This window comes from Cavia porcellus, unplaced genomic scaffold (genome assembly GCF_034190915.1).
Source record: "Cavia porcellus strain 051 isolate PalLab524CR breed Dunkin Hartley unplaced genomic scaffold, mCavPor4.1 scaffold_17, whole genome shotgun sequence".
In the NCBI taxonomy this organism is placed as follows: domain Eukaryota; kingdom Metazoa; phylum Chordata; class Mammalia; order Rodentia; family Caviidae; genus Cavia; species Cavia porcellus.
In genome coordinates this window covers 59,807,866-59,823,598 of record NW_026947500.1, presented here as the reverse complement: position 1 = coordinate 59,823,598, position 15,733 = coordinate 59,807,866, and the positions used below count along the sequence as shown (strand labels likewise).

Sequence of the window (15,733 nt, the reverse complement as noted above, 5' to 3'; positions counted from 1 at the left end):
TGTCCCTAGTTCTAGTTTAACAATTTTGTTCTTAGATTCACATGACCAGCAGTGCTATGCAAAATTGCATTTTGAAGCTCATAGTTAATATAAAATCACCTAATTCTTTTATGTGTGTGTGTCTGCCCAAAATAGGAATTCAGCTAGTCTCGACTGGATGTAGCTGGGAGTAATTTCATGTTTCAGGGTGGGCCCATGTAACTCCAGGGAGCTTTACCTCCCAAGATTTCAAAAGCCATGTTAAATTGGTCTTTTACTGCCTTAGTTACTTTTTACTCATCACTGAGACAAAATACCTGATGACCAAAATTGGGAAAGGAAAAGTTTATTTCTTACAGTTTCCATACTCAATTGGCTCCAAGGTAGAGTGGCATGGTGGAGCCACAGTTCATGGCCTCCACAATCAGCAAGGCAGAAAAATGCAAAAGAGCAAGACACACCTTTTTCCTGCCTTTACATTACAGATTGGATTCACCCCTAGATGGGTGTAGCACTGACACCATCAAACCAAGCTAGACAATGAACCAATCACAAATGTGCAATGCAAATGCATGAGCCTGGGGGCTACAGACATAAACCATGACAGTTACTCTGATGGTACAATTGATCACCACTCTCATTCAGACATCACAAAGTACTTTGATTCTGGAAACACCTACATGGAATAAACGTTAGTTTCCTGGATGTATGTAAATGAGACAAAGTATGGCACATGGAAAAGCACATATGCTGTATGCATGTATTTCATATAACATTGCTTAGAAATGTGTACACATTATTTACATTGATGCAATGAAAGAAGCACAAGCACTGGTTAGCAGTTACAGGCAGAAATAATTTCATTTTTCTCACTATTACATAAATTAAATTTATCTTGAAAAATAAAGGATTGCTGTCTTTTTCATCAATGAATTTTCCAACCTGCAAATTTGTAGCATTGTTGTCACAGCCTGGCTATGAAACCACAAGGCTAGCACTCAGTGTTGTGGTCATGAATTTGTATAAAGAGGCTGCTATTGATCAGAGCAATAATTATTCAGACTGAAAAGATTTTAAGTTCTTGTGATTCATAGTTGTATTATTCTATAAAATGTACTATGCCTCTCTGAACTCCGTATGTGGGAATTGATCAGAGGAGTCTGTGAAAGAGTGAAAGTTTACACTCAGCACTCTTTCATGTGCTCACACTATTTGTCTTTGAGAAATATGAATTAAGCAGTTGCAGCTTTTCCAAGGACAGTATAATTCCAGAATACACCTCAAGAGTCAAGTCTCTACTGCAAATGAAGAAATGGAAGTGTGTTGCAGAGAAGTGATCAAGTGGATTAAATTTATTTATCACACTGTTTTCTAATTTCATTTCTATTTTAGCAGAGCAGAGAGGACACTTTCAATTCTATCGACTTATATAGCCCTGTGTTCTAAGAAGGTTAAAAATAATGTTTTCAGCTTAACAAATCTAAGTGCTCAGATGATCCATTGACTAAATAAAAATAGCAAGGGAATATTGATAAAATACAGACTTTGCATAGCCAGTAACCCAGAATTAATGGGCCAGAGTCTCTTAGAATATTTTCTGTTATGTCTCAAAAAAATTCACACATGCTCTTTATGATCAGTCCAGTTTGCAAAGCATTGGACTGTTCCCATTTTTGAACTGAACTAATAGAGACCAAGTGCACACATTTTGAACTCATATAATAAGCATGCATTAATATGATTCTAGGGAAAGTGTTCTAACATTAACATGAATTATAACTGGGATATGTTACATCTCTGTAATTTTTCTGTGTTGAATTCAGAGTATCCACCAACATAAGACATCAGTGTTTAGTATACTCACAGTCCTTACTGCAAGTGATGTATACACTTCTCTCCCTGCTATGTAAGCAGACCTAGGCAGAGGATGCACGTATGCTCCTAGGTTTCCAGACCATCAGAGAAAAGAATGGCAAATATGTAAAATATATAATCAGATTCATAGTTAAAGGGAAATCAGCCCAGGCCAATGAAAGTTAAGATAAGAAAAAGATATTGGCCCAGTAGGAGTATCCAAGAAACCCACAGATGACAGATAAATTTCTCACTGTTTTAAGTAAAGCATGCTTTAACAAACACCATAGATATTACACTTTGTTATATTCAGCCTTGCAATTCCTCTGTTAATTTAAGCATTGTAACTTGCATTCAAATGTAGCTTTGTTTTCACTTCTTTTCTTTCATTTTCCTGGTAGTCATGCATATGAATCAGAATTTCTGACTACCACCATGTAAACTTTATAAATGCTTAGAAACTAAATATTAATGACATGGTAGAATTAATAGGAATAGAGTCTTAGAGATATATCTACACATTTTTTTTGTTTGTGAGAAAAGAAAATGAATCATAACAATAGGATGGAATTTTTTCCACACCAGAAGATGAGAGAAAATATTTGACACTGAAGCTCGTATTTAAAACAGTGGATCTCTACACACATCCTGACTCTCATTCCAAGATTATTAGGCTTATGCTTCAATGAGTATTAATGGACATGAAACAGATTGTTTAAGCACAAGTGTGTATTTTTAATACATTCTGCCACTCACACTACAACATGTCTACCATATGTGTACCAACCACAGTTTAATTGCCCAGAAACAACTGGGCAATATTTTGTAATAGATTTTTTCCATCATTTAAAAATTATTAAAGGCAAAAATGACAGGAAAATAGTGAGGTACAATATGATTAGGCTGAGATTCTGACCTTACTAAATCTCCATTGACCTTAATATTTTAGGAAATTTTATTATTTTTAAATAGGTATAACAATGGCAAGGCATACCTTACTTCTGTAGAATGTTTTTCTCTTGCATGCCTCTGCATAAGATGAAAATCTAGTAATGCTAGATTATTTTACTGTTTATACAGACAACTTAATCAAAGCTGAGAAAATATAAGGTTATTAAGCTAAAATTGTTATCCCCAACTATTTACCCAGCCCTAGAGGCCAGTAAACCATCCTGATCCCCAGTTTCCTCATTGCATTTTGTACTTTCGTGTTTCTCAGTGTATAAAGCATAGGGCTCAGCACAGGAGTGATGATATTGTAGAACATGGCCGCCATCTTATCTCTGGCTAAGGTAGTATCAGGGGGCATGTACGTCAAAAAATAGAAACTGAAAAAGCGATGTGGGCTCCACAGGTGGAGAGGGTTTTGTGACTGCCTTCTGCCAAGGGCTTCTGCAGAGACACCAGGATGATGGTGTATGAGATGCACAAGACAAAAAACCTCCCCAGAGTGATGGTCTCACTGTTGGCTATCAGTACCAACTATGTGTGCAGGTGAGGTTCAACACAGGATGAACATATCAAAAGTAGCGATTGATCTTATTGGGGTCACAAAACGGGAACTGGATTACTAGAGGCTGGAATGACAGTGTGTGAGTATCAGCCCACCCATGTACCCTGCAACATTTTATTGCATTGCTCCTGGTCCATGATGGTCATGTAGTGTTGCAGTTTGCAGATGGCCACGTAAAGATCATAGGCCATGGCCATAAGAATGAAGATCCTGGCATCAAAGAAATGTACCCCAAAGTGCTGCAATATGCATCCCTCATAGGAGGTAGTTTTCTTCTTTCCTAACAAATCAGTGATCACTTTGGGTGCTGTGGATGAAGAGAAACAAATATCTACAAAAGACATGGAGTTGAGGGTGAAATGCATAGGAGACTTGAGAAGATTCCCATGCAAATTGTCAGCATGGTGAGGTTTCCTGGGATGATTACTGTGTAGAAGAACAAATCACTGCAAAGTGAACCTCTTCCACTTCTGGCTTCTGAGTAAGTCCCCAGAAAATAAACTCAGTTATATGGTTTATTATGCCATTGATTAAGTTAGCTAGCTGAGGGGACATTTGAATTATGTGAAAGATAACATAAGAAAAATTAAGAAGAAAAATAAAGACTATGATCATTGTGTGCACTTACATCTAACTTAGAATAAGTCAGTAATTGCAGTAAATACAAAAATATGCACTTACTCCTAATTCGATGTGGACTTCAAGTATTTAATGGATACTTGTTCTGATCACTTGACCTCTAAATGATACCGTTTCAGATATGAAAGGCAAGTTCATAGAGTTAAAACACATTCCCCAAGTCACACATTTTGCTTTTCAACATTTTGTTTTTTTTGGATATGTGGATTTAGCTCAGTGGCATAAGCGGCTGACTGGCAAGCAGGCAGTCATGAGTTCGATCCATGGTACTGATAAAAAAAATCTGTTTATCAACTAATGGGTAAAATATTTTCTTAGCATCTTTTATATTAAAGACTAACATGTCAAAAAAAGTAGAAACATAGAAAGGGAATTAAGGGATTGGTGGAGGCAGGAGGGAGAGAAGGTAAAGGGTATGGAAAAAATAATAAACTCATGTTGTAGACCAACTCTTTGTTTGGAGCTATGGTTATGACTATGTACCTTATTTCATTCATGTAAATAAACATATACGCCCACATATCCATTATGAATACCACCATGCTGGTCATTACATCCCACCCTGGAATCTTCAAGTAACTGAAATTGGATCAATCCTGCAGCTTCACTTCCACATCTATCTATATATTAGTGAATGTGTGGGTACTTAGTTAATGTCAAAATCCTAAAGTCAAGAGTCTGTGTGGTGCAAAATAAAGAGCTAAAAGAACCCAAAACTGACTCAAAAAGACAGTTATAACACAGTCAAATCACCTACTTTTCTCATGCTTCTCTTGTCCTATTGGTGAAATGATGAACATTTAAGCTTACTGTCATCTATTATAGTAACTGATTTCTACCAAGGTTCTTAAGTACTTTGTCAGTGTAGGATAGCACAAAAACTTAAGATGGAGACAAAAACAACATAAAATAAGGAAATAAAATAATTGGTGGAGAAAAACTAATTGTTTCATTTGGAAGCTTATGATATAAACTGTCTAATCAGTCAAAACTGAGAATGTCCACTTTGTATGCTTAATTTTGTAACTTGAACAACTATATGTGTAACTAGTGATTTCTTACTGTTTATTTTTTGGAAATTCTATATTTCTTGTACCCTTTTTCTGTTTTGTTTTCTTTCTTTAAATAAAAATTTTAAAAAAGATATAAACTGTCATGTAATTTCTCCATCTACAAAATCAGAGTGATGATTTCTCAAGGTTTTCTATGCATTGGTATTTTGTACATTTGTCTAGTAACTGGTAAAATAATAGAAACAAACAAATTAACAATGATGAAAACAACAAACCCAATAAAACAAATCAAAAAACCATAAAAAGGTGAGAGCAGCCTTTTAATGTCACTATTCCTTCACAAATCCTAATCTTTATGTCTAACGGCAGCATTTATTAGTTCTGCACTAGGATGATATTTTCAGGAAACGATTATTATTTAATGACAGTTATTATGTATATGAGGAAATGATAATTTCCAATTTAAATGGATGAATTTTCAGTGTTCAAGTTTCAGATACACTAGTGGGGTCACCTTTATTATGTTACTGAGAAAGACGCTAGGAGAAGTTTTGATTAAATGTTTCAAGGTTGTCTCTTAAATCAAGCTATTACTTTTACAGGTCTCTTCTTGCTACTGTGACTTTATGCAACTTTTTTTTTTTAGTGATTTCTTGTATTATTGAAATAATACTCATAAGAAAGGTAATAGGAAGCACCAAGACCCCTATTAGCCATTTAGAGCAATAATGGAAAAGGGATTTACAATCAGAGAAACACATCCCTGTGTGTCTGCCACCAATGCAAGAGTCTCAGTGTAGACATATAGGCTGGGAGTATCAGCTCCACCTCCATGGACCCCTGAGGAATCCACAGTGTAGCTGCACAGGTCTGGAGAAGCCCACTTCATGCTCTGGTACCTCTCTGTAAATCTGGAGTTAGAATAACCCAGGCGCCTGTCCAATCTCCGTACACTGCTTAGGGGTATCAAACGTGGGAAATGCCTGAGGGCCCACAACCAGCTTGTTGGGAGGAACCCAGGATAATGTCAAGACTAAGGAATAAAAGGCAATCTCAGACCTCTAGCCCACACTGAACAAGTCTAGGAGATATAGTCATGGAAGGAAACTAAGTCATACTGCTGAAATGTCTGAGGAAATAGCAACTGAAGGAAGGAAATACATCATGAGATTATAAAAGCAGTCAGATCAGAACTACTGTCTCATGTAAAATAAGCAATCACAAACCTACTGGAAGTGCCATTCATCAGGTCTAAAGAAGATATATACCAAAAAATGGAGCATAGGAAAATGATGGAAACCTCAAGTGAATACAAAAAGGAATTAGAATGCATGAAGCAGATTCAAAGAGAGATCCAAGAAATTAAAAGTTCAGTCAAAAGCTAGCAAAACCACTTAAATGAGACAGAAGATAGACTTTCCGACCTTGAAAATAGGATTGCAGCTAGTGGTCATAAAGGGAAAGGTCTCTTAAAAATACGATGGAATCAGGAAATAGCATCTCAATGGCTGTAAGATGATGCCAAGAAGTTTTAGTTAAGAGTGATAGATGTTGGTGAAGAAGCAGGAGTCAACACAAATAAAATTACAAGATATCCACAGAATTAATAGAAGCAAACTTCCCAAACATGGGAAAGGGATCTGGCATGCAGATAAATGAGGCATATAAGACTCCAAATAAAGTAAATCTACACCCACACATATAATAATCAAAATTCCAGAAATTCAACACAATAACAGAATATGCAAAGCTGTAAAAGAAAAGAGACAGATCGCCTATAAGGAAAAAACAATCTGAATCACAGCAGACTTATCAACACAAACCATCAAATCAAGAAGAGTTTAGAGTGAAGTGTTTAAAATCCTGAAAGAAAACAACTTCCAACCCAGATTGATCTACCATGCAAAACTATCTTTCAAAATTGATGGAAAAATAAGATATTTCCATGATAAATAGCAACTGAAGTAATTAATGATTACGAAACAAACCCTACAGAGATTGCTAAAGGATATTCTAGAGAGAGATAAAAGTGACCATGGTGGGGCTGGGGATTGAGCTCAGTGGCATAAGCACCTGCCTCGCAAGCAGGCAGTCGTGAGTTCAATCCTTGGTACCGATTAAAAAAATTTTTAAAAAAAGTGACCATGGTTAATGGAATAGCAGCAGAGGAGGATTGACAAACAACCCAATTAAGGGGCAAAGGGGAGGGCCAACAAAAGAAGGACAACAAGGCTGAATCAAACCAATGTATGCTAGTTGTAACCATTAATGCAGATGGTTTCAGGTCAGCAATAAAAAGAAAAACAGGGAGAGTGAATCAAGAAACAAGATCCATTAATATATGGTATATAAGAAACACATTTAACTGGAAATAAAATGCATAGACTTAAATGAAAGGAGAGAAAATAATAGTTCCGTGTGACGGATAAGAGATGGTATTTTCATGCAGTGCAAAGCTACCCAGTTATAAAGTAAAATAATCTCAAGGTTCCTAGAGATAAATGAACACAACTAGATATCATGTTCATGAGTGAAATAGACTGAACTCATAGGTATGAAATGTAGCATAATAAACAGAAAGAGATAATAGGATCCAAAATAAAAACAGTCAAGGTAAGAGTGAAGGGGAGGAAACCCCTGGGAGGGAAAGGTGGAAACTACTGTTAATTTCTTATTGTCTCGTCTTGAACTCTTCCATTTTTTTTCACAATTTTGTTAGTTTAGTTTTGGCTTTGTTCTAAGTTGTTTCTTAGATTTTTAGGTTGTCAGCTGGTAGAGGTCGTTATTTTGAATATAATGGGATTTATTATAGTAATCATGGTTTGCTATTATATTGCTTTGAGGTCTTATGATGTTTTCATTCATTGGTTTGATTTATTTATTTTGTTTTTTATATTGTTATGTGTGATGATATGAACAGCTATTTTGAAGAAAACGAGGCATTATTGCAGTCATTCCTGATTTACTAGTGTCTTCTTTTGAAGTCCTATCATGCTTTTGTTCTTTTGCTTTGACTGGTTCTATCCTGTGGTGTTTTATTTGATTGTGTTGTGGGTGGTGATACAGAATACTTTTTTGATGAAAATGAGATATTACAGTAGCCACAGTTCATTTCCAGTTATTTTGTTTTGAAACCCTGTAATGCATTCACTTTTTGAATTTTTTTATATTCTTTTGTTATGTTTAATATCATTGTATATATTCTCAAATATTTTTAATAAAAGAGACATTATGGTAGCTACTGTTGATGTCCAGTTGTCTTATTGTGAAGTGCTGTGTTGATTTCATTGTTCTATTCTGATTTGTTGTGCTCTGTTCCTTTTGTTTTATTCACTGTAAAATAAAAAAAAATAAAAAGTGATAAAAGAAGGTCACTATACACTAGCTATGAGAAAACTTCAAGAGGAAGAGATAACATTCTTAAATCTATATGCACCAAATTCGCGAGCACCCAGCTATACAAAAAATATTAACATAAATAAAACATCAAATAAACAATAACATAATTATAAGGTGACACCTTAACATTCCCTTGACATAAAGATAAAGATCACCTAGCCAAAAAAGCAGCAAAGAAGTGAATCACACCTGTGAACAAATGGACTTAGTGGACATGTACAGAGTGTTCCACAAAAATCAGAATATACATTCTTCACAGTTTTACAAGGTATATTCTCCAAAATATATCATATACTAGCCCATAGAACATTACTAAGTAAATGCAAAAGAACTGAAATTATCACATGCATATTATCAGATTATAGTGCCATGAAATTAAAAGGTAATAACAAAAGAGACTGCAAAAACTCCACAAACACATGGAAATTGAACAATACAATCCTGAACAACCAAGGGGTCACATAAGAAATTAAAGAAGGAATTTAAAAATATTTACAAGCAAATGAAAATACAAATACAACATATTAGAACCCGTGGAATGCAATGAAAGCAGATCTCAGAGCAAAATGTATTGCAGCGAATTCCCAATCAGGAAAACAGAGTGAAAAGAAATAAACAACCTGATGCTATACCTCAAATAGCTGGTAAAAGAATAACAAGTCAAGCACAAGGCAAAAAGAAGAGAGGAAATTATAAAGATCAGAGGAGAAATTATTGCAATAAAGACTAAAAAATAATAAACAGAATTAACAAATCAAAGAGTTTGCTCTTTGAAAGAATATGTAAAATTGATAAGCTGAAAGCCAAACTTATTTTAAAAAGAAAAGAAAAACTCAAGTTCATGCAGTAAGTAATAAAATGGGGAAAATCACTACAAAATCTGTGGAAATATAGAAGATTATCAAAACCTAATAAAAAACCTCTACTCTGATAGGTTTGATAACAGAAGAAATGGACAGATTCCTAGAGACATATGAATTACCAAAGAAGACCCAAAAAGATGTAAAACTGCTGAATAGCCCAATTTCAATTAATGAAATTCAAAATGTAATTAAAATTTACCAACAAGGAATATCCTAGGTCCTAATGGATTCCTTTTTGAGGGAAGCAATTCTACCTAACTCATTCTTGGAAACGAAAATAACTCTACTATCAAAACCAGAGAAAGACTTAACCAAAAATAAGAACTACAGGCCATCCTTCATAATGAACATAGATTAAAAAATCCTCAATAAAATACTGGCAAACAGAATTCAGCAAGTCATCAAGAAGATTATACACCATGATCAAGTGTGATTCATCCTGGGAATACATTATATACATTATATATATATATATATATATATATATATATATATATATAGTCCACTATACCAATAGAGTCAAAGATAAGAGCCATATGATCATTTGTATATATGCAGAAAATATTTTGATAAGGTTCAACACTCATTCATAATAAGAACCATATAGAAAATTGGAATAGTCTTTACCTCAATATAATAAAAACCATCTATGAAAAACCAATAGCCAGCATCATGCTAAAGGTCCTAAAAGCAAAAGCCTTAACTCTAAAATCAGGAACCAGACAAGAATGTCCATTATCAACATTCTTATTCAATATACCACTGAAAACAGTAGCCTGAGGAATTAGATGAGAGAGAAATAAAAGGAGTAAAGATAGGAAATGAATAATTTAAATTTATCATTATTTGCATATGACACGATAATCTATGTAGAAGACCACCAAAACTCCATTGGAAGACTCCTAGGTATAGTAACTAAATTCAGTAATGTAGCTACATATAAAGTCAGCACTAAAAAATTAATACCATCCCTATACACAAACAACAAACTCACTGAGAAAGAAATAAGTGAAGCCACATCCTTCACAATAGCATCCAAAAAATGAAATACTTAAGGATAAGTCTAAGAAAAAAAATGTAAAATTCTATTCAGGGAAAAAGAAATTGAAGATGATCTCAGAAAATGGAAAGACATTCTTGGTAATGGATAGGAAGAACAAATTTTGTGAAAATGCACCTTCTACCAAAATTGTTATGTAGATTTAATGCAACTCCAATCAAAATACCACTAGCTTACCTCACAGATCTAGAGATATCATTCCTAAAATTCATCTGGAACCAGAAAAGATTTAGAATAGCAAAACCAATTCTTGGCAACAAACTCAAGGCAAAAGGCATCACAATCCCTGAATTGAATTGATACTACTGTAATAAAGTCAACATGGTACTGAAATAAAAACATATCTGAAGATCAATGGAATAGATAAGAAGATATACAACTACAAACTACAAACACACTCAGCCACCTTATCTTTGACAAAGGGGCCAAACACGTTCACTGAAAGAAAGACACTTTCTTTAAAAAGTAGTGCTGGAAAAATTGGCCCTTCTGAGGTTGAAAAGTGAAATTACACCCGTGCCTATCACTGTGTACTAAAGTAAAAATGGTTAAAATATCTAAATATTAGAAAAGAAACACTAAATCTGCTGTAAGATAAACTAGGTAGAAATATTGTAGACATAGGTGTAAGCAGATAATTCATAAATAAAAATCCAAAGGCATGGGAAACGCTTCCCAAAATCAGTAACTGGGATCACATCTTACTAAAATGTTTCTGCATATCAAAAGAAATCTCCACCAGAGTAAAAAGGAAATTCTTGAATTTTGAAAAAAAAATATATGTCAATTATCCCTCAGGCAAAGGACTTCTGTTTACAATATATACTTCAAAGATGCAATCCAAAAATGGGCATCTGAGATGAATACACAGTTCTCAAAGAAGTACAAATACAAAATAAATACATGAAAGAAAGTTCAGCATCATTGTTCATTAGATAAATTCAAATTAAAACAACACTGAATTTCCATCTCACTCCAGAAAGAATGGCCAAGATAAAGCTACCAACAACAGTTACTGGAGAGGCTATGGGGAAAAAGAAACTCATGGATACTGTAGAAATCAGAGTATAGGTTCCTCAAAAAACTTGCATTGGAAGTCCCATTTGATCCAGCTATTCCACTTCTGGGCATATTCCTAGGAGAACTGAAAAATCATATCACAGTGTTATACGTGCACCCATGTGTATAGCAGCACAATTTGTAATAGCCAAATCCTGGAAACAACCCAAATGACTATCAGCCGAGGAATGGTTAAAAATATGTGGTATTTTTATAAAATGGAGTACTACTCAGCTATAAAGAATGATTTCATTGAGGCCTTTATAGGTAAATGGATGTGACTTGAGACCATACTCAAAAGTGAAATAAATCAAATTCACATGTATGAATATCATATTGTCTCCCTATTTTAAGAAACGGTAAAAGTACATAGGATAGAAAATCTTCAATAAATACAGTGAAAGAGAAAATCTACTCAAAGGTGAAAAATTATCTCAGGGAAAAGGAGAGAATATAAAAATGAACAGAAAAGAAAAAGTATCTAAATTTGTATAAAGACACTTAAAATAGATAAGATGATTGTGTTACAAATTATATTAAGTCTTGGAGCAAAACATTTAACATTCATAGGATTGGAGCAATTTTGCATGTTTGTGTCTGTGGATCTGAGGAATTATGTTGATGATCACTATGTAAAATGACCTCATTTATCTTCCTACTACATTACTTTCATGGCCTATATGGTCATTGTTTTGCGGTCCATGTTCCTGTTATTTATTTGTATTTTGTATTTTGTTTTTTAGTATTTTTTTAATTGGTACCAGGAATCGAACTAATGACTGCGCACTTGCAAAGCACACACTTAAGCCGCTGAGCTAAATTCCCAGCCGCTAGTAATTTTGTTTTGTCTTGTTTTTTCCTCTAACTCAGAAAGGATAGATGCATATATAGTGGCTTACATATACCTAGTACTTCTCTTAAACAGTTTATAAGAAATCGATTGTATTATGTGTGATGAAATGAAGAGCTACGTTGAAGAAAAAGAGACATCATGATATTCATTGCTGATTTCCTATCATCATGCTGTGAAATCCACTAATACTTTCACTATTTTCTCAAAGTGCTTTTAGTTTGTTTTGTATTATTTAATTTCAACATACATGAAAGTATGGCAGCTATTTTGAAGAGAACAAGAAACATTTGATAGCCATTTTTGATTTTCCTATTTTCTGGTTTTAAAGGCCTGTAATGAATTTTTAATTGTGTTTTGAACAATTTTATGCTATTTTGGTTTGTATGAATTCAATGTGTGTGAAGATATAGACAACTAGTTAAAAGCAAACAAGAGACATTATGTTAGCCACTGTAGATTTCCTGTTGTCTTGTTTTGAAATCTGCACACTTACATTGCTTTCTTCTGATTTGCTTTGCTCTATTTTGTTTTACCCTCTTTAAAGTAAAATTTAAAAATAAAATAATTTTAAAAAGCACTAGTTATAGGCCCATGTAGCACATGTTATAGGAACAATCGTAATTACTTTAATTTTCCAAACATTACAAGTCCAACATATGAGGACTACAATGTTAGAAAACAATAATAAACAACATATTGATGGTAGATTCATTGCAGAGGTCTTTAAAGAAAATAAAACCAGCACAGCTGGAAAGAGATGACTATTGGGTGATCCTTACGTACTTCTATATTGTCCTTAAGAAAATTTCCCCTTCTGGACTATCTTTCACAGGACCCTGTCTTCTTACCTCCGTGATGACACTAGACTTATACCTCCAGTGGAATCCTTACTTCATGGCATTTCTATGCAGAAATTACTATGTTTGGAAATATTATCCAGCTGTCTCAGTTTCGGTACTTTGCAAAAGATTAAAGAGTGAGAGAATTAATCCTGGTTGAGGCTCTCATGGTCTATAACTCCATCTCTCAGGTTCTACTAACTGGTTAAACATTGGAAAACAGCCTAGAAAGAGAATGGAATGATGTCATAAAACTCAGTCTCCATTACTTATGCCTGTTACATCTGGTTCCCAAAGCTATATATAATTCATATATCATTAACTTATTTTCATCTCACTAGGCAGAAAAGAGAAACATTTTAGAGATCTAAGAGTCAAAAAATAAAACATGAACAATGCTTGAAAAGAGTGTGGGGGAAGAGAACAAGAATTCACCAAGAAGCAAGCCCCCCACCCTGCACCGTGAATCAGCCCCATGCACAGGCTGCAACTGCCAGGGAGAATCCAAACTCCAGCAATTTGCTATGAGTCTTCCATTCAGAGACTTCAGGGGAAAAGAAAAAGAGTTCACCAAGAAACAAGCCCTCTCCCTGAAGCATTGTCATGCATGGGCCTCCACTCCGGGGATAAGGGTAGCCAGACCACAACTCCTTCCAGCATGAGTGCTGGGAAACAAGAGCCAGGTCACCCTTGCCATCAGTGACCAGCTGATGCAGAGAAACACATGCTGAGATGATAGCTACTGAGGTGAAATGGAATTTGATGCTTGTGGTGTTTGATGTTTTCACTCTTTTTGCAGATCTAGTGCCAGTGGTCTGATCATCTATTCAGAGGATAATGGTGTGCATTGTGGCATCTAGTGGGGCTCTCCTGAAGGTGGCAGCCATTATTAATTTCCTTTTATCTGGTTTTCAAGTCCTGTATCATTTGCATCATTTTGGGGGGGGTGTTGGGTTTTATTCTGTCATATTTGAATTTATTGTATATGATGGCATGGGCTGCTAATTCAAAGATGTCAAGATACATTATGGTAGCCATTTTGGATATACTATTGTCTTGTTTTGAAGGTTTTATTGCATTCCTTTCTTCATGTTGGTTTTAATCTGTTCTATTTTGATTTTCACTATATTTGAGGGCATCTACAGCTGTTTTGAAGACAGCAAGGATTAGCACTGCATTTACCGTTACTGATTTTGTGTTGTTTTGAAGTCCTATGTCACTAGCACTGTTTTTTATTGGCTTTATTCTGTTTTATTTTACTTGATTTTATTCTCTTTAAACTAAAACTTAAAATTAAAACATTTTAAAAGAATTCACATACTGGACAAAAAAGAAGATATTTATTGAGAAGATTTGCAGTGACACACTTACTTGTGCTATCTTTTGCTTTCATCATATAGATTTTATTCTCCTCATTGTGTTCTTTGCTCTTTGAAGCTGATCTAAAGTTTTGTCAAACTAAACCTCAGGTGCATGCCAAATGTTAGTTACATTTTTGTGATATCCGTTTAGAAACATGCCAAGATTAATACCTCTACACTGTAATACAGATTACTCTTTTCAATATGCCACTTGAAGATGGAAAAATCTTATACTATGCAGATCACAAGGCAAAACTCTGCCCCTTTTCAGTGCCCCAAATCACCCCTCTCTGTTTTAAGAAACAAAGTACTGTAAATCCTATATTTGAAATTTATTTGCATATATATTCATTAGAAAGTGGGAGTTCTGTTTTGTTGATTAGATATTTCCTTCTGATACCTCCAAAATTTAACAAGTTTCTTAAGGATTAATATGCCATCCTAAGCCCTGAATATCATATTTATTTTAAATTCACTTATATTTCTTTAAGCAATTTACAGTAGGAAAAAAAACACACTTAATTTTTTTTTTTTTTGAAAATAACTTCAGTTCCCCAAGTACTTACTGCACATTTTTCATGGAATGGACTCTGCATTTGTCACCTTGAGTTTTACTTTTAATCCATATAACTCTTAATAAAGTAGGTATTTAAAATAAGACTTTGCATGAGAGAAAATGAAACTCAGCAATTGAACACAGTTTCTGGGCTGTGTATTTAGTAAGGTTAATACTGATATCTGTACTGGGAACTGTGTCATGAGGATATGTACTTCACATTATAAAATGTGTGTCAGTAAGCTCTACTTCTTTATAACACAAGTTCATTTTTCTTCTTTATGTAACTGGAAACTTTAACCCCACTGTTTCTATTTTGTGGTGCAGCATTTTCATAGTGTGATTTCCAAGAAAAGAATGTGCCTCTTACCAGGTGATCAGAAAACATGTCCTATGTGGACTAAAGATTAATTTAGATGTAAACTGTCAAATAACTCCAAAGTTAAATATGTTAATTGATCTTCTCAGGGAAATATTCCTTGTTTTCTCTAACAGACTTTCTAAAAGAATAGGTCCAGGAATCTTGCTTATAGTCTTACCTCAAGTGCAGAAAGGCAATAGCACAAAAATACTCTTCAGAAAATTGGAAGAAACCAATCTCAGAATAAATTTTTATTAGTACATAATTGAAGTCCTTAATGGTTATGTATATCATGAGGAATTGGTACATTTACATAAAACATTTTAATTCTTTTTATATCTCCTACTACTCCCTTCCTTCCCTGTTCCTCCCAACTCTTTGACA

The 15,733-nt window shown here is 34.3% G+C and overlaps 1 pseudogene; it reads right to left on the bottom strand.

Annotated features, from left to right (window-relative positions):
* Positions 1-2,971: 2,971 nt before the first annotated feature.
* Positions 2,972-3,901, bottom strand: LOC100715686 (olfactory receptor 4S2-like; annotated as a pseudogene).
* Between the last annotated feature and the right edge of the window lie 11,832 nt (positions 3,902-15,733).